Genomic DNA, 20379 nt, shown 5'->3' with positions numbered 1-20379 from the left:
AGAGAAAGCAGCATACTGTTCCCATGAACCTCTCATAGAGGAGAGACCTGGGTGAGGGTGGGACCAGTATCAGCGACAGGATAGATGGTACCAAAAATAGCACTGTTGCTTCTTAGGCAAGTTGTGGCTACCAGAATAATTTAGCCTAGAAACTGGATTCAAACATGCTGATGGCTGCAAGCTGCTTTGCATCTCTCTTATCCTGTGGGATACCAAACAATTGCTTTTTTTACCACAATTATTAAATAAGTACCACCCCCCCAGCATAGAGAAAGAAGTCTTTGTCTCAGAAAATGACACTGTATTTTAAAAATGAAGCTGTCTTAAGAACCAATAAATATGATCAAATATTTCAGAATTCAAAATTTTCTGCTGTCCATGGGAAAAAAAAACCTATAGTTTTTCATCATATGCCTCTGTACACGTCTATGTACACATACATGTTTACATGTGTCTAGGTACATACCTCTCTGTATATATGTCTGTGTACACATACACACAGAGTGCATAGATACGCAACACTCAGCACAACATACTCATATTTCCCATCGCTTCCTATTGCCCAAGAGCAGACTGAATACAGGTGGCCTCATAATAGCAAGCATAAAAATGACAACCATTTTTTATTGTAGAATAATCCACACTGTCAGATGTACTGCCATCTGTGTTATTCAGTACTACTGCTCACTGCCTGCTGCCACCAGCACTGGCCCGTTGTTGGAGAAATTACAGGAGGAGATGCTTGGCTTTATGAGAGAGCTTGAAACTAGTCCCAGAGTCAAGTATGACATAAACCCCAAAACTGGACTTAACGTGTGTATTCAAACGGTGTCCCCTGCTGTTACACAACCACAGGTGTATCTGAAGGGGATGGTCTCCACTATTTCCTTGTCAGAGACCAATGAGTTAAAATAATCAAGGCCAGAAAATGCTTTGCATGGTTGTGAGAGAAGAATTAAAGATCCCAGTGACTCGAACTTGCTTAAAACATTCGCCTCCGCAGCTGTCATTGCTGCGGTACTACAGAAACACTCCTAGCATCAAGCCTGTGCATGAATCCGGCATCAAACCTGCACCAGCTCCCATCGGACTGCCAGACTCCAATTACTATCAGGTGACTCCTCACAAGAGTAAAACCTTTGCCACAATTTGGGGACTATTTTCTTTTCATTTTCTGTTACTGTGTTGCTTTAAAATCATGCTCTGATGAATGCTGGTCAACATCAACGTTAAAATGAACAAACTCTGTGCAGAATAATAACTAAGAGGACATTAAGACCTTCTATGCTTGTAGTCAGCTCTTTGTTTTCTTCCCTTTTCCATCACAGCCCCAAGTGCTAATGAAGAATGCTTTCTGATATGACAAATACTGTGGCAGTTTCATTTCTAGTAGACTAGTACCTGGTTTTACTTTACTGTAGGCAGTTATATTTTGAGAATGAAAAGGTTATAAAAGCCATTATAAAATTAAAACATTGCAAGACTGAGGGATGTTTCCATAATCATAACATTTTAAGTAGTTAAAAGAGAAAAAAAACCTCACCAAACTATCTTCAGTAGAAAATACAGTTTAGTCACAAATATTTTGTCAGCCTTTGGCCTTTTCCTACATATGCATTCATAATTCAAACCACCTTCCACTATATAACAAATAAAACCTGCCAGATGGACTAAAGATTGGAGGTAATAATTACAGATTAAACATGGACTAGGCATGGTCCCAGTTGTCCAATTCCACCTATGAAGGGCCTGACAAAATGTAGGAGAGGTTCCTACACAAATATTGCTTCAAGGGCGTTAAAAAGGTTTTTCACAGCCATAATATTTTGACATGGCTTTATCAGTAAAACCATAGTGAGCAAACACAAAAGTCTTCAGAATGGCTTAGCAGTAAGGCTACCTACTATGAGCTCTCCATAGGTCTGTATATTTTCACCTTGCATCCAGACAAGGCTATGGTACTAACCTTGATCCATTCCCACATACTCGTTATCTGTGACAAACCTTATTCTTTTTCTTACCGTCCAGGTCTGAGCCCTTGAACAATCTGAAGTCAACTGATATTTGCTAATCATCCACCAGCAGTTTCTCTAATGTAATATTTTATGTTATACTGTAATAATATGATAATGCAATAATTTCATATGATAATGCAATTTAATACTCTCTTTTTCTTTGCTCTGAAAGAATTTATGAGTGAAGGCTGAAGTTTGTCTGACTCCAAAGTTATGTCTTTCAAAGCTGACTTCTCTCTTCACTGTCTCCATCCAGCCCTGACATACCTCAACAGAGCAGGGTGGTGTAGCTAGAGAGACCTCTGTGTTATATTCTTTCTTACACGATGTCACATTATAATCTTACAGTCATGACATCTGTTTCACTGACCATTTATTTTACTGTTGAGAACAAATGAAGTTTTCATTCCTTCAGACTGCTGTTAATAACTTCCATATATTTGCTTCCATATATATCCATGATATTATCATATCATGATAATATGTCAACATCTCTTAGAATTAGCAAAAAAAAAAAAGGCAAAAATAAAAATCTGAGCATGCTATGAACACTGTAAAACATGTCTGAAATGACAAAAAAGTACCATCAAAGTAGATCCTGGAAGAAGGATGAGTCAAGAACATAAGTAAGCATAAAAAATCATTGCAGTTCTGAAAATGCTTTCAATAGGTATAAAATTTCCATTATATCACTGAAACATATATGTTTGACTGCTTTGTCTTTCACTTTCTTACTTCCTTTTAGTGGTATGAATAAGAAAAAAATAGAAAAAAGATCAAAAAAGAGAAATGAAGAAAGCATAAAGCAGAAGATTAAATTGTATTTTTTTAGTTCAGCCTTACACAAAATCCATCAAATTAAAAAAGATTAAAAGCTTTGTTGTATTTTCTTGGAAAAAAAAAAAGTTACTTTTCATTCAAACAAAATGTTGGCTAGCTAAGTGTAGGGAATGTAAAATCCTGAACCTGGTGTTTCTCACTGATATATTAAAAGGAGACTCCAGGCACTAGAAGCTCCAAAAGAGAATTCCTTTAGGTTATACATTGTTATGCTATAGCTATTCCATTTCCTTTTCTATGTTTAAAAGATAGTTCTTCATCTATATTCCTATTGGTAGAAAAGCATATGCATACAATTGCACTTCCACATTCTTAAAAATAAATGTATTTATTAAAACTGAAGTCTTGGTAAATCTGGAATATATTTAAAATAAATTTAGCTGTAAGAAAGGAAAAATACTAATAAGAACTTCACAGAGCATGAAAAATAACTATGATATATTAATTGAAGTTGAATTTCAAACAGAACATGGACTCTTGTAGAGCTTTAGTTATGAAAATGGTACATTCAGTTCAGCATAATAATAGTGTTTGTTCTACAACAAACTGAAGGTTTTCTTGAACTCAAAAGTCGAGAATTGTAAAGAAACGTGAGCATCACATCACACACACTGTCTACTGAGTACAGGTGTTTTCCAAACACTGATAGGAGTAGTTTATTGTGTCACTAGGAGAAGCTTAGTGAATATCCTGCCACTGAAATCCGCCTATTGCAGATTACAAATATTACCACGTTTAGAACAAATTTTTGTCAAGGTTACTTCTACCAGCAGTTGTTTTTCAGGACTGGATTGACAGTTTGACTGAGTCCATAATTTTCACAGTTGGAGTTTCATGATTTGTCATGCAACAGTGGCCAGCTTGGCACAGTGGGAAAATCCACAATCCTGTAAATGCCCCAAAGGACATACCAGGATTTACCATGCATGTGCTGATCCACTGGGATGGGGTCCAAGTCACAAATCATTCCTTTCACTCACAGGCAGGAGAATATTCCTGATCAACAACAGTACAAGGATACTGTTCCAGTCTGGAGGCTTACCTTGCGGTTGTGCTGCTTTTTTTCTGTTTCTTTATACATGCATATATATGTACATGCATGCATAGCTTATTGTGTTGATGATGCAGATAAAGACAAGAAAACATTTAGCTCTTGAGTGAAAATGCCCCCTTGCATGCTGTCTGGGCTATAATCTCAGCTGTTATTAAGTCTGTGGGCTGTTAAGCACCCCCATCTCCACTGAGATAACTAAGAGAAAAGGGTGGTTGGCACCTGGCGGGTCTGGGATCTAAATGGTTTGTAAAGCTCAGTAGCTGCTTCTCTAATTCAGAACAATTTGTATTGCGTATGATTTTATGTGTAAAAAGGATTTACCAGGCTCATAATAAAGACAAAATGGTGGACTATAATGACGATTGGCAAGAAAAGTAAAGAGGAAGAGCACAACACAATGGAAAAGAAAATGGAAAAAGTGAAATACATAAAAGAGTGAGGAGAGCAGAGGGAAAAAAAACAAAGCTCGTTTCCTTTCAAAACTTCTTCTAGCAGGGCTTCCTTATGCCAGTTACAACATACTCATACAGTGTCCCAAAACCCTTTCTCTTAGCAACCCCCGTTGAAAGTTGTTGTTAGCAATGTAGTGGTGACCGAAAAGTCAACATTTTCTGGAGACTGATTAGGTTTCCAGCCTTACAGCTGTTATTTCAGCTTCCATTGTTACTCTGCTCAGTTATGTGCATTTCTTTATTTTTCTTTTGGCAACACATCTCCTCTACTTTAGGTTATTTTCAGTTCATGGACCAAGGAATCCTACATCATCTTCTTAAGTGGGACTCAGAGTAATAGCTGAGACTACCAATTTACTCTTTTGATACAGGTATTTTCTCTGGCCCAGAAGCCAACAGTAGCAAACTGCAGTGCAAAGGGGAGAGAAAGCAGGGGGAGGAAAAAAAGTCAGTGAAATAAATAGCTTACAAACAAGTGCAACCCAGAGGTGAAATGAGTCTGTGGGTAGCTGTTGCTCAATTAATGGAAGAAATAAAGCTAAAAAACCAGCTCCAAGACAGCTAGCTGTCACAATGTCAGAGCCCAGGTAAGCCATTTTTTCCCAGGCAGAATGTAAAATAACTTCTCCCTTTCATAACGGGGACATCTTTGTAAGCTCCGTGTTACAAGGGAGGTCTGTTTCTTTAGGAGACACACAATGTGCTTCCGTGACCCAAAGACAATACTGGGAGAATGATCCTGGAGCTCTGGGGTGGGTAAAAGGGATGGCAACCTCCAGCACTCCTTATTTTTTATATTCCCCAAACTGCATCTGAGCAGCTATTCAGCATTATCCTCTGCCTGCAAGTGCTGCATTTTGGACTGAAAACTTGCTAAGAGCTAAACTTATAAGTAGCTACTGAAAACATTATTCTTTCTTTCATCTCTGCATTGCTTATTGAATATTAATGTGGCTCTGACTTTCCACCTCCATCAAAATTCCCCAGCCATATCCTGGCAACAAACCTCTGATTCAGGATTTTTAACCTCATTTCTGCTGTGACAATTTCCTGGTGCCTGTTTATTCAATACAGCGCTTTACCCTTTTTTGTGGGGACAGGTTAAGTGCCCTTCTGTTCCATTATACAGCTATATCATACTACTTACTACTCTTCCATAATTAAATATCTGCAAAAGAAGCAGGCAGGCATGATGATGGATGTGATAGAGCACAGAGGAGCGGCAGTGGGGTGGGCACATCAGCAAGGAGCCAGTACCAGCGGGAGCATGCTCGCGTGGAAGAGCCAGAGCGAGGGGAGATGCAGAAGCACTGCGGTTTGGCAGAAATGACCACGCAGTCATTATTCAGATGAGATCTCTCCAGCCAAAGAGTGCTAGAAACTACATATCTGTGAAATAAGTATACGGTTATGGATCATTAAGTCCACAGTATCTCTGTTCTCTATCTGACGGGGGCAGTAATATTTGACTGTAATTTTTGAGAATGCCCATGGTCACAGGAAGGTTAGATTTTGTATTTGCCAGATCTATTGTTTGTTAGTTTTCCGTATGAAAAAAATGTATAGAATATTCCTGACTCAATGATAGCTAAAGCAGGGCTCATATGTTTTCTTCATGGTCAAATAGTATTGTGTATGTATGCTTTTCTTGGGTTAATCTGAGAAAGAATGGGACAACAGAGCTGGCCCTCTTCCTGCAGGCTAACAATGTATTAGTGACTGTATCTTTTGTTCAAGTACTACCTCTGCCAACAAAGTTGTTCCTTGAGCTACACAAAAAATATAAACGCTCATGGCTTTTCCTTGACTTGGGAACTTCTAGAGATAACAATCTTTCAGGGTAAAACAGATTTCTTTCCTTTTTTTTTAAGGTATGTCTAAATGTGATAGAGTCTTGTCCATCATGATCTCACTTCTAAGTACTACACAGTCAAATGCATGACTTGGAGGATTAAAATTTTGACCTAAAGCACTTGGGAAGAGACAGAGATCTCTTTTGGTGACTGTATCACTTCAGAACCACAGTGTAGATCTCACGCAGTAGTATTCTGCTTTGTTGGGGTTTGTACCCTCATGATATTTTAGACTTCATTACTTACTGCAAATATGGGAAAAAAACCCAGCTAGAGCTCAATGTTTGGGATTTAAAGTATCTAGCTGTTCTGTCTTTAAAAAACAAACAGGCAAAACTCCTTAAATTTTCCCTGCCACACATATTTGCATTAAGCTTCCAGTTCTTACGGGGACTTCTTTAGCTATTACAAAACATTAATTGCTCTTTTAGATAATGAGTCACATAAACATTTTCAACTCCCTTATCTTGTCTGTCCCTCAGAGGAAGGAAACATCTTTCAGCTTTAGATGCAGGGCAGTACTGCTAAGGGATTTCAGTGTGGAGATAGCTCCCCAAAGCTCACTCATCAGTGCAGCACTGAAGCACAAACCTTTGCGTTATTATTAATCCAAAATAATAATCAGCATGACCATTGTAATATCTCCTACAGCACTGAATTGGAACTTCCCTTGCCATCCATTCCTGTCAATCACTGTGGAAAAGCTTTGCCTGAAAGCAGAACTGATTCTGCTCAGCATGGAAGCTGAAAAATTCAGCTACAAGGCAGTTAGTGTTAATATGCTACCAGAAATGGCATTAAGACAGTGAAAAGTTCTGACAAATTAAGAGTAAACAAGTTTAAAGCTGTGACAAAAATATGCTCATACATATACTTACAGTGGCTTAATAGACTGAGTAATGTGTGACTTCCAGAAATACAGGGAAAACTGGTCTGTCTTTAAAGATTCAGCAGGACACGTTGATGCTTTAAAGTAAATAACCTGAGCCCTTCTGAAAGCCTTGTTTCACAGCATGCAGACTGTCCAGTCCTCATTTGCTCCATCATATACATACTTCTTAAAATGAAATTACCAGGATAAAGGATTGGATCTTTAACTTAAACAAAGTCATAAGCAGATCTTCAGCCCTATTTTCTTGCTCCTGTGCTAAATGCACACCTGTCCATCTCAGCCTGCAGTGATTATCAATTAGATACACACTGCGTTAGTTTGCATAGAAGCTGCTAAAGAAAACTCTTCCCTACAGGAAAAGGGACAAAACCCCTTTTATTTGTAAGTAGCAAGCATAGCTTCTCTCTTAGCTCAGGAGAAGAGGAAGCAGTGGAAAGCAGATGCTACATTCCAGTCTGCCCCTGCAATTTGCTGCCATAGTACCAGGGTTGCTCCACTCTTCCCTTGCGGCAGGACCGGGGAGCTGGGCTGGTGGGAGCAAGGCTGGAGGGCAACGAGGCCATGGAGGTGCTTAAGGCAGACTGTCCCATTGGGAGCTTTTCTGTAATTGCTTCCTAAATGAAGAATCCTGAAGTGACAGGGTCTCTGCTAACTGGATCAGACCTTGCCTCCTCCAGTACATTGCAGTGACGTCTTCAAACTTTATGGATAGAGAAGTTTCTCCCTTTCCCTTGCTCTTGCTCTTTTGCTGTCTTTTGCTCGCTCTTTCCCCCTTTCCCTTCTACCTTCCCTTCTTTCTCTCCCCCCCTTTCTCTTTCTCAATCTCTTTTTCTTCCTTTCTCTTCTTTTTTTAGCTCGGTGTGGGATACATTCACATGCTCCCCTTTCACCAGAGAAGAAATTGCCGCTGCGTCTGCAAAAAGATTCTTTGATGGTGCTGCTAAGATGTTCAAGGGCACAGCAACATTTTGCATGCTGAAGTCTGTAACAGATCTTTCCCTCGGAGAAGTTCAAAAAAGGAGCTGGAGTACAAAATGTTGTGGAGATCCCTCCAGTTCGTTCTGTTTTCTGGAAATTGGCTTATAGCGGCTTATCTCACACTTGTGCCTAAGTTGCAGGTAAGGTGGAAAAGTGAGAAGATATCCAAAACCCCTCTTTCTTGATCACCAACCATGAGATGAATGCTTATCCACCTAAGGAAAATGCCCAGCTCAGCTTTTCTGCAGAACAAATAAAAATAAATAGAATTATTTATTGTGTATTTGCACAGTACACCAAACCTGTACCTGGAACAAATTTTTACAGCTGAGTCATGAAACTTGAAAGGCAGAATCCATAATGAAAATGGTGACAGTGCCATTGTTCTGCTAATAACATAGTCATTTCAACCACTTAAAATAATACCGTGGCACAGAAAACATAGAACTGCCCTAGCAGACAAAAAGATTGAGCGAACTCAAGTCGGTACAACCATATCATCAGACTCAATTGCTCACTGTGGGGTAAATATTTGAAATCATATAAAGGGGATTCAGCCACATGATGCTCAGTGACATTAATGGGACCCCACACAGCTAAATCCCCCCATACAGCTACCCCCATATTTCTGATGTGATAGTTAAGCAATGGGAATGCATGCTCTGTTGCATTCATTCATGCCTGCCCTGTCAACCTCAGAAAAGAAGCCAACTACCATCAGTACAACCAGACTTAGGTCAACAACACACAAGTCTTGTACTACTGCACCCTATTGCTATTAGAAAATGTTAGGTAGAAAAATTTATATAGCTAACTAAGCAATGACGTTCTGGGCTGTAGCTGTAATCAGCCCTATTCACTGCAAGCGAGTTCAATGTCGTGAATGGCGTTGATTACTCATGGGTTGTAAGGCTTCCAGACAATCAGATTACACAGTAGCTCATGCCCATTTTATAATTATGTAACAGAGCAGTAAATAGGATTTTCGTCAAAAATCCTATAATGTCCCTATTTTCTTTATTTTATGTAGCTAACCCTCCACCAACATTTCCACCTGGAATCTCCTATTCAATACCACCAGGGATCAATTTGGCTCAAATTCCACAGACTTAAAAAGATACATTTAACTTCAATTTTACTTCTCTGTCATCTTCTGTGATTTATTGAGGGTATCACACTTTCACAGAATAGCTAGAAATAATCCTGTATGTTATAATGCCCCAATCCATTTCTTTTAAACAAGTTTTATTAATGTTATTTGATTCTATTTTAGCTTCATAACAACAAAGAGGCTATAAAAATCTGCCTATGTTAATACAGAAGTGCCATAAGCCTAGAAAGTAAAAGCAACATAGACATTCTTCAAGCATTCATTAAGGATGAAATAACTTTGTTTCCTTAATCACTAAATTAAAAAAAAAAAAGAAGTCAAAATACCAAAATGTCAAAATGTAACAGTAATCACCACCACCAGTAATCAACGATAATCCACAGGAGCTCAAGTTCTGCTGAAACTAAGTAGAGGATTGTCTTTTAAGACTGCTTTGGTATCTATGCTAGGTGACTAATACGAGTGAAAAAGTGCATAGGATAACAGGTCTAATTGTTTAAAATCATTTGGGAGGGGAATATTTTTCCTGAACTATGTGATAATGCTATTAGCTCCAGTACCTCAAGCCTCGGAGTGATCCCATACTGCAGCAGTCAGACAACGTCTGAGCAGCAGAGTCTCTGACCCCAAGAGGTTTGTAGACAAAGACAGACCTAGACAAGACCAAAAAAATCAAGGATCAAAGAGTGCTAGAGAAGCTACAAGCTTGTTCTGCTTGCATAACTTGAGGTTAATACACAATATTTATTAGTCACTAGGTATAAATCTGAGTGACTCTGAGTAAGCTTAGCAGCAAGAGATTACTTGTCATTTAGTTACGTATCTGACTCAAAAGGATTATTTTAATACTGATGTCAATATTACTTGGTTTGCACAGGCTGAGTGTTTCCCGTGCTGTGACTGGAATTGGGAACTACAGAGTATATCTTACTCTCCTAATGCCAGTTCCATGGCTTGTTTCTGTCAAACAGAAATCATCATTGTAAATCCTTGCTGTGATTGCAATGTGAGGTACTATTATGAAGGCATGAGGGGAGAAGAGGTGTACTTCTGTGTGTTACTTCTGTTACTTGGATCCAAAGTGAGATCTGTTGAGTCAGAATTATTCTACTGGTAAATGTTACCCCAGATTTTCCGTTAGTTTTTATGGTCTGAACATAGGAAATTATTGAGATAAGATGTACACAACTAGGGTACTGGTATCCAGTTATTGATCTTGGACTGATGGTACAAGGATCACAGGGTAGAGTAAGAGAGAGAGAGAGAATATGAGCTTTCTACCCAGAGCAGAAAACACCAAAGCAATATTCACTGCACGCTATAAAAACCCATAATCTCTGTACCCTTTAGATGATATGTAAGTAATAAATTAAATAATCACAATGATGAGTAGTGACAATATCAATAATAAAATAACCAAACTGGAAAAAAAATCAAAGCCAGAAAAAAATCAAAACAATTAAAAAAACCCGAAAAGCAGAATATTTGTGAAATAAAGGTATAATGAGCATCCAGGTAGCAAAGAAAACCTCTTAAGTGCTGAACACTAGTTATTTTATATATATGTCAAGAAAGATTCAGGGAAGAGTTTTTTTTTCAGGTTGACTGCTTTCTTGCTAGTGCAGCTTCCAGCTACAGATCTTATGTCAATGCATTTTGCAGATATGCTCATGACAGATGTATTAAAAATAGATAAATAAAAAGTCTGTAAAAGTGCTTAATGAATATCAGTAGATCTGTAAATACTACCAAATTACTATTTTTTAGAGAATCCATACACCACAGCCAACAAGAACTAAAATGGAATGCCCATGCACTATTGAAATATATTAACAAATATTGTGCTTTCCTATCGTCATGATGTTCAAAGTCATTTTGTGTTAAAGTGCTGTGACTATTTATCAAAGACCTCTACTGGTAATTTGCAGGGAAATCATCTATGTTTTAGTTTAGACAAAGCATTAATTTTTACATTCAAGTAAAGGTCAACTACCATAGCCAGATGCAGCTGTAATGAAAACGTGTTCTGCTGAATAATGAAATAGTTCTTTCCATATTCTGTGTCAAATGCCTCTTTAAATTAGCTATATTAAAATTCTATGAAAAAAAGCACCCCCTAATCCTTCAACTGTCAGGTATGATAAGGAATTAGTGAGATGTGAATTACAGGACTCAGACAAAAAAACAGCACCAAGAAGAAAACACTTGAAAAGTCTGAATTATAGCAAAGTCTGGGATTGCTTAAAAATAGCAAGGGCTAAACTGTTATGGATAGCATTTTATATGTTTATATACCAGATTTATATGTATTTACAGGATTTATACAATTTCAGCCAACGCTTTTTAGAACAGAAGACTAAAATATTATGAACGGTTTGGTCACATTCAGTGGAGAATTGGGAGAAATTTGTGCTTAAAATACCATAGTATTTGCATTGTCCTATAAGTAAGTAAAGAGTCTGCTCTTATTTTTATGTATCTTTGATGACCTCTTCATGAGCTACTCTCATGTAACTAGTTTGATGCGACAGTAAGAACTGCGCCAAAATTATTTATGAACGTGATTCAAATTTAGTAACACTAGGATGTCATTTTCCAGCTGTTAATGAAAACATACATTAAGCATTAGAAAATATTTTAAAAGTTATGGTCTATATCACAAAGTGCTATGTATTACTGATAAATGTATATCTGATAATTGCCAATTTCACATTAACTTTTAACAAAGTCATACTGTAGAATTTTCAGAAAATAAAAATTATGCTAAAATTTGAACTTGAAAGAGACTGTAAAAGCTACCTGCCTGTCGTGGTTTAACCCCAGCCAGCAACTAAGCACCACGCAGCCGCTCACTCACTCCCCCCCCACCCAGTGGGATGGGGGAGAAAATCGGGAAAAGAAGCAAATCCACGGGTTGAGATAAGAACAGTTTAATAGAACAGAAAAGAAGAAACGAATAATGATAATGATAACACTAATAAAATGACAACAGCAATAATGAAAGGATTGCAATGTACAAATGATGCGCAGTGTAATTGCTCACCACCCACCGACCGGCACCCAGCTAGTCCCCGAGCGGCGATTCCCCGCCCCCACTCCCCCGTTCCTATACTGGATGGGACGTCCCATGGTATGGAATACCCCGTTGGCCAGTTTGGGTCAGGTGCCCTGGCTGTGTCCTGTGCCAACTTCTTGTGCCCCTCCAGCTTTCTCGCTGGCTGGGCATGAGCAACTGAAAAATCCTTGACATTAGTCTAAACACTACTAGCAGCAACTGAAAACATCGGTGTTATCAACATTCTTCTCATACTGAACTCAAAACATAGCACCGTACCAGCTACTAGGAAGACAGTTAACTCTATCCCAGCTGAAACTAGTACTTTTTTTCAGAAATAAAACTACCAAACTTCTACAGATTTGCTATTAAAACTGTCCATCTCCCTGTTGTTCTTGGTGCATTACTACAGATTATGGTTCAGTTCAGTTTGAAGCCTGAAACACGGCGACACGGATCCAAGCAGCCTTCACATCATTAGAGTCTGGAAGCTAAGCAGACCTACATTTTGAATGAAAACTCTGCTTAGAGGCCTCTAACCAAGATCAAGATTTCAATCGTATTTGCATTTGTATAAAGCCAGAAGGGTTTTGTTGAAATTGTAGACTTTCCTAAGCCAGCATTTTTAGGCTTCAGTGTCCAAAGAAATCCACAGCTAGACAGAAAACAGAATTCTTTCTGAGCTTGTTTTTATTCCCTGTAAGAACCAAAGGTTAGTTTTTAAAAAATTTTCCACTGACAGGATTTTTAAAAAAGCCCTAATAATCCAGGGAATGTTGAAATCTTTCAACTCAATAATGTTTCATTTTTGCTATGTTAACATGTAGTGACAAAACAGAATTGATAAAACTGAGAAATTCAAAATAACTCATTTCAACATTTTCCAAGAGAAAATTGCCTTAGAAGCAGCACAGCTTCATAAAATTTCCACCTTTCAGTAAACTAACGCTTCTGTTGCCCTTTTTTCAGAAGAACAATTCTTTTAACCTAAAAAGAATGAAGGCAATATAAGCAGTTCCAAAAAAAAAAAGAAATTAAAAAAATCAGGAGTTCTTTTTAAGGAACTACTTGAGATGCTCAAATGTAAGCATTTTGCAGTATAATGTGAATGGTTACCTCAGTGGTAAAAATAAAGTTTGTGTCTTAACACTGTAACTTTTTTTAAGTAAAGATGGCAGGGATGGAATTAATCTTACCCAGGTTTAGGCATCAGTAGTGCAGATACCTGAATGTGAGCTGGTCCTCCTGGGCCTCTGGCATAGACCATCAGTCAAGAGAAAGAGGCAGTGTCAGTGCATGATTTATCTGACCTATTTTAGATACGTATTTTAGGATTAAATGAGTCACACCAGGAAGGTGCCATCTTCTCTCCCACATAAGGAGCCAGAACGCAGTCCCAGCTCAGGTGTAGACCGCGACGGTCGGGTCAGAAGACTCTATAGATCACAACAACAAAAAAGAGGAAGGTATGACTGTCCTACCTGTAAAGCATGGATTTAATCCTGGCACTTAAGAAAAGAGATGGGTGTGTGTCGTCCATGCATGCATATGCCCAGTTTATGCAAGGTTGTTGCCTAAACATGGCAGTTGGAATGAAAAATTCTTTTAGGCAAGTTTGCCTTCTCTCTTGCTTTTTTCTTTCTCCTGAAGGACAACATAAGATGTAGCTTTGCAATTTAATTAAATGTGACACGTGTTGCTATAAGCCACATACTTGCAAGTATAGTATTTATGCCAAGTATGAGCAATCCTAGAGTAATTATGGTTTATGTTTTACAGAGGGCATGTCACTCAGCAGACAAGTTTCATGAAAGGACTGAGAAAAAGAAATGCCAAAAAAAGAAAAGGAAATTATGGGCCAGAGGGTTTAAAGCTCCCAGCTGAATAAAGTGAAACTGGAAAGTCTCTTAATGACAGAGGAGCAGATATGACAATAATGATAATAAAAAACTAGAGGTTAGAGTTTAAGGTCAGACTGCCAAACCAGGCACTGTGCTCAGGCTGCTGAGAGGCAATTACTCCAAGACTTGCTAGGAGAAGTACTTTTTCCGAAGATCTGCTCCAGAGCCTTTGGGGTGTAATTCCCTTTCAATGAGACAAGCTGGATACGAAAGGCAATTTCAGGAGGTGGATGCCGAGAAGTAATGTCTACTGGGGGGGTGCCTGAATGTATTCATAGGCAGACTCCATCTGAAAAATCACGCTACAGCTTTCGTGCTCTGGTGTATAACATCACTGGCAAAAGCCATACAAGAGATCGTGACAGTCAAGAAAATATTACATAAAGACATTTTGGTAGTGGATACAATTTTCAAAAACACTTAAATGCAAACCACCTATTTTTTGCCACAGAATGGATATTCAGTTTAAAGTGGTTGATTTACTGCTCTGTAAACTACTGTGATTACTATTGTACTGACATTTAAGTATCACATCACTGTAAGATACTTCACTATCAATAAAAACATTATAAACTATTGTAAATCTCCTTCACCTTTCTGTGTGAGATTCAGCTATGCAGGTAGCAACATTATCACAGTGAAATGTTTGGGGAGGAGGTGATCTCTAATTACACTGATATATTAAAAATTGCACAACCATCATGTGAAGGGACTTAAAATACCTGAATGTAGTAAAATGTGCTCAGGGGCTAAATCCTAGGCTTCTAAATAATTTAAGCATATTTGAAAATTATTTCTTTCATTTTCACGCTTAGCACCTTGGGTGAAAAAGATGTGCTCTCAGGATATTGAATCACTCCTGCAGTCACACAGAAAAGAATCAAAGCAATGCGTAACACCCTGTAAAAAAAGCACTAGGCTAACAAAATTGCAGGACGAGCTGAGTTGCCTTGATTAACTGCATTACACTAACATGTGAGGGAACTTGTTTTCTACTCTCAAATTCATGTATGGCAGTTAGTGCCTGTAAGACAGAGGGAGAGCTCCTGCTCATCATTAATGCGGTATCAAAGAATTATCCCCGGGCTCAGCAGAGTCATCCTTGGGCCCAGAGACGATCTGCACAACCTTGTGAGCATCCTGGTTTCTGGTAACTCAAACTTCTTCCCTGACGCCATACTGGCACTGTTCTTTTGCACCTCACAAAATCTACCTTCTGGTTACAAGGTATTTATTGTCCCTGGCTTCCTGGTGACTTCCATGATCCCATAGAGTTGTCCTCTTTTTGTCTTCTGGACCATGCCATTAAATGGGGGCTTTTCAGCTTTACTTTTGGAGAGCTTATCTTCTCCCTTCTCCTCTTATTGTCATTTTCACTTCCTTATATTTTTTCTCTGAGCTGTCTTAGACATTCAGATGGTCTCAGCTGTCATCTTTGCAAACAGATTAAAATACCTCTAGTTCAGATTCAAGTTAGGGTGAAACATTCAACTCTGGATCCATCGCCAAAAGGTAAGTTACTACAGGAATGAAGTTCATTATTTTCTGTCTATACATTTAATTGTCCGAATAGTGAAACCAAGTTGATCACCATAGGTTATCTCAAGCTATTGGTACTCTGCCATTTCTCCAAAACCACTAAGATAACTGTTCAGCTTTCTCTATCTTTAGATTGAAGTTTAGATGGAAAAGCCTGACTTAAGTATTAACCTTAATGCCTTGCTCTGAAAGTGAATGTGATACTCAATAATTTCAGCCTGTTTCAGAAGCCACAGTCAGGGGAAAAGTTGCATCTTGTGCTTTCATGACTTTCCTGATGAGTCCAGCTGTCAAAAGGTTGCTACTGAAAAGTGAGATTTCACTGGAATTTTAGACCAATTACACTGAGACCAAATAGAAATTATTCTGGATTTTTCACAAATAAACATGGCAAACAGCTGTTTTTCCACATCTATAATAGTTCCTATCAAAATGTTGCACTATGACATGAATGAAAATCTCTGTACCACTATTCTTCAGTTTACAAGGAACATATCTGATTGTAGAGCGTAGATACTTCTAATATTCTACAAATTTCACAACAGTATCAGCTCCATGAACAACTGGAATTGGACAAAGCATCCCATTTGTGTTTTTATAAGTGCTGAGACAATGGCATCTGCATTTCCCTCTCTTTCTACTGGAAATACTTTTTATGAGATGATACCTCAGGTTTGCATTTATTTTGCTTTGGTTTTATTGGCATCATCTCACTGGGAGCTTATAAAACTTCCTGGGATCAACAAATACATTCAGGCCTTTTTCTTCCTCACATTTGTTTACAACTGATGAATTGCCAGCATATAATAGGCATTCATATTAATTCCTAAGTGTATGACCTTCCATAGTGAACTACTTAATTTCATCCTGTTTCTGTTACTCCAGTCCTCAAGGTGACCCATTCCTCCTCCATGCCGACAATTGCTCACAACTTTCACGATCAGCACATTTCATTATCGGACTCCTGCTTTTGTGCCAAGTACTTTAATGAAAATATTAAATAAGATTGTCCCAAAATTGATCCTCAAGGGGCCCCACTGATAGTCTCAGAATATCATTAAGCCTTACATTTTAATACTAATTACATTGTATTATTTACATTACAGCAGCAATGCTAGACTCAACCGTCCTGCAGCACTACACACATATGTACACAGTAAGAGAGAGCCCTTGTCCAGAGAAGCCAACCATGTGAACTGCCAAGACAAACGGAGACAGGCTGGAAGTAGCATTCTACTGTTTTGAGAGGCCATAATCTAGATGATGTTATGGCAGCTGTAATGAAGATTATCTGATAATTCAACATTGTTTCAAATTTAGATTTCTGCTATTTGCAGATGAAGAGAGGGGAAAAAAAAGAAATCCCACTATATCTTACTCAACTACAAGAATGATGATCTAAGTTTAGAAAAGTGACATGGATAGTGATAAACATACTTTGCTGCCTATTATAATGCCTGAAGAAATATTCAGAATTTTTCTCTGATGTTCTTCACAAATCAGCATGCTGGCACACAAGGCTTCTCTGGATGTGTTGAATGAGATTCCTAACCACTTCATAGAAATCTTTTTCAACATTAGTTTCAGTATTTCTGGGAAAACTTATTAAAGACATACCATCTTTAACCAACACACAATTGGTTTGATGACAACAATCAGAATCAATGAAGAACTGTTTACTTCTGATTGTTGAAGTATTGCAACCACAAATACTTAAGGAAAGTACCATTTCTATTTTTTCTCTCAGTTTTCCTTTGATCCTTTCTATAAATTAATGGTAATATTTGAATTAATTTATTTGAAACTTGATTAACTTATTAAATCATTCACTTTGTTAGGACCTTTGTCAGTATATCACTGACCACTGATAGTAACAAAATGTTCCTATTGTTAGTTGGACTAACATCCTCCATTGTTTGCCCTCAACAAGAAGTAGAAAGCAACTGAAATTAGTACATATGTGTTCTCCTGGCACTTGGCATCTGTGTTTCCCCAGTGTGGGACATGATGTCAAAACGTAGTGACAGTGTGCATGAATCCAAGAAAGCAAGCCTACAAGCAGTGAGCATTGAACAAAAAAAAAGAATCCACATAAAATCTATTTCTTGTTTTCCTTTTTTTTGTAGTATAGATTTATTGCACTTCAGTGGACTGGTTAACTAACTAAATAAAAGCTCTCCAAAAGCTATTGAGAAACCATCCTGACTGATCGCAAAGCAAAACTGACAGAAGTGCTGCTACTACTTATGGCTTGTACAGAAATGTTCCTATTCAGAGTGCTTGACAGACATTAAATTAATCCCACTGTATCTTAATTCTAATTGCCAGAGGGATTCAGACTGTTCTGAGGCATATCTGCTGCAAAAGTTAAGTGTCTGTAGCACCTTCCTAGTGTAGGAAATACAGATAAGCTCCCGTTTGTTATTTTAGTGAGAATATTCTTTCAAGGTTGTTTTCCTACATTTTAAAATGGGGCTCAGACATCCTGGTTGGTATCTTGTTGGCACAGCCTTATCAATCTCTCAGTCATGTAAAAAATGGATGTAGCTGAAATTTCTCATTTGAAAGTTTTATGATGATTACTCTGATAGCCGAAAATGGCAATCTCCATAGGAAATATCATTGCTATTTCTTTTCCTAAGCTTCATACACAAGAAAGTGTGTGGGAAAAGTGGGAAAGGACTATAACAGCATTTACTTGTTCTTCTTTCAGGCCAAAAAGACCCAAAACAAACAAACAAAAACATTAAAGCACATTCTCAAATGCCCTCTTCACCTCCCTTTTTAACTTTGCATTTTTGTTCCAGGACATGTAAAATTTCTGACCAACTCCTTTCCAAGCCCTTGTGCACTCAATCAGCTCATCGCAGATCAGAGTGCCAGGAAGACCAAATGTTTTGGGGTTTGCCATCCCAATTTCTTCATGGTCTGAGACTAATATTCCAGAAAGAACAGCTTCTTCAGTCCCTGTCGCCTTACATCTAGCTTTATGTTGCTGTCCCACCTAACTTCCTCCTTGGAGCACAGCAGACAAAGCCCTGTGAAAGGTGAAGGAGAAGTACATGAGTACATATGGATGTAAGCAAGAACTGTTTGAGGTGCTGCATTCCCAGGGCATCAGTACGCTGAGCTTGTATTTGTGGCATTTATTAATGTAGAACAAAGGAAGACATTGCAAGACTTCAGAAACTGAACATCAGCACTGTGCTAGTCTTTCTTTGTGATTTTGATAAATTCTCAGAAGTGCTGTGAGAGTATAAGTTTCAACTTGTATTTTGTACACCTGGGGAAAAAAACCACTGCCTGTCTCACAGGAATGCGACGAGGGTGCCTACATGAGAGGTTGTAATAGCACGCACAGCTACATAGGCAGGACAGAGTGTTAGTAGCATGCACTCTGCATTTACTGCCTGTCTCTATTATAGCCAGTCAAAGTGAGCTCTCAAGGATTAGGTTCCCAATGAAGTTGTGGTTTTGGTTTCATAGTACTGTGCAGAGTTTTAATGGACAAATTAAAAATTCTCCCTAAAAAGAAGCATTTGCAAAATACTCACCAAAGGCACAGACGTGCTCAACAAACAGAAAGGGGTTTAGCAAACTACAGTCAACCTTCATCCTGTACACTCTATGACCTACAGTAGCAGAAGCATAATAAAACCCGTGTCACTCCCAAATGGATCACATAAGAATGAGATTAACTCAAGGAAGAGAAGATATATAACATCTACCTAAATAGGTTCTGTTTCCTGTAAGACCAGACTCCATTGCGCCTTGCATTTTTATACTATCTGTACAATTACTTCAGTATCAAGTATCCAGTATCTAAGAAATAAAGACTTCAGGGTTATGATGGCTTTTGAATTTTCAGCTGACTAAGCCATCAAATGCTGCCACCTTTGTAATATCTGTTAATGATGGCTATGGAAACTAATGTTTCATTTCCATTTTAATTTTTATTAGTAAGGTGAGTCACCAGTGGGGTACAGACTTGGCACGCTGCTGAGATGACTGTGGCAGGACCTAGTTCTCAGCTTCACTTTTTTCGGGCTTTTACTAGCTATGAGAAACTGCATTGCTTTGTACTCAGCTCAGTAGAGTGCAATTTCTTTTGCAAACATCTTGTTCAGGAATATAATGAAATCTTTGATCCTGTGACAATTAACATTGCAGAAATAAAGGTTCTTGGCCATTATTTTCATGCTATCCAAATGCTTTAGGAATAGCCTATTATCATTTGCTGAAAGAGGGGGGGTTGGCGTTTGGTGTTTTTTTGGCTTTGTTTTGCTTTTGTCCTTCTATGCATCAAAGCCCGTAAGGGCTCCTTTACTGTTATCCCTTGCTGCTGACTTTGAACCACACCTGTGCTTGAAGACTGGTGGGAAGCCACAGAATAAAAGTTGATACTCAGTAGTTTTATTCTACATTTCATGATACCACTCTTGCTAAAAATATCTTAGGCCTGAAAAAAAATTCAATAAACACAATTTTTATCATCATGGCTTTGATTGTCATGCTCCAAAAAAATCTGCAAAGCAATTGGCTCTGCTTTATGCCAGATACAGAGACTAGACCCGAGTAGGTCCCATCCTCATCATCTCATGAGACAAGAAAGCTGAATGCCATGGGCAATTAAAAACCCACCTTCCTCTTCTGGCAGCTTAAAATGAGCCCATTTTGTGTATATTTAGC

This window comes from Aquila chrysaetos, chromosome 7 (assembly GCF_900496995.4).
Source record: "Aquila chrysaetos chrysaetos chromosome 7, bAquChr1.4, whole genome shotgun sequence".
Lineage (NCBI taxonomy): Eukaryota > Metazoa > Chordata > Aves > Accipitriformes > Accipitridae > Aquila > Aquila chrysaetos.
The sequence above is the reverse complement of the archived record's forward strand: the minus strand, read 5'-3'. Positions refer to the sequence as shown.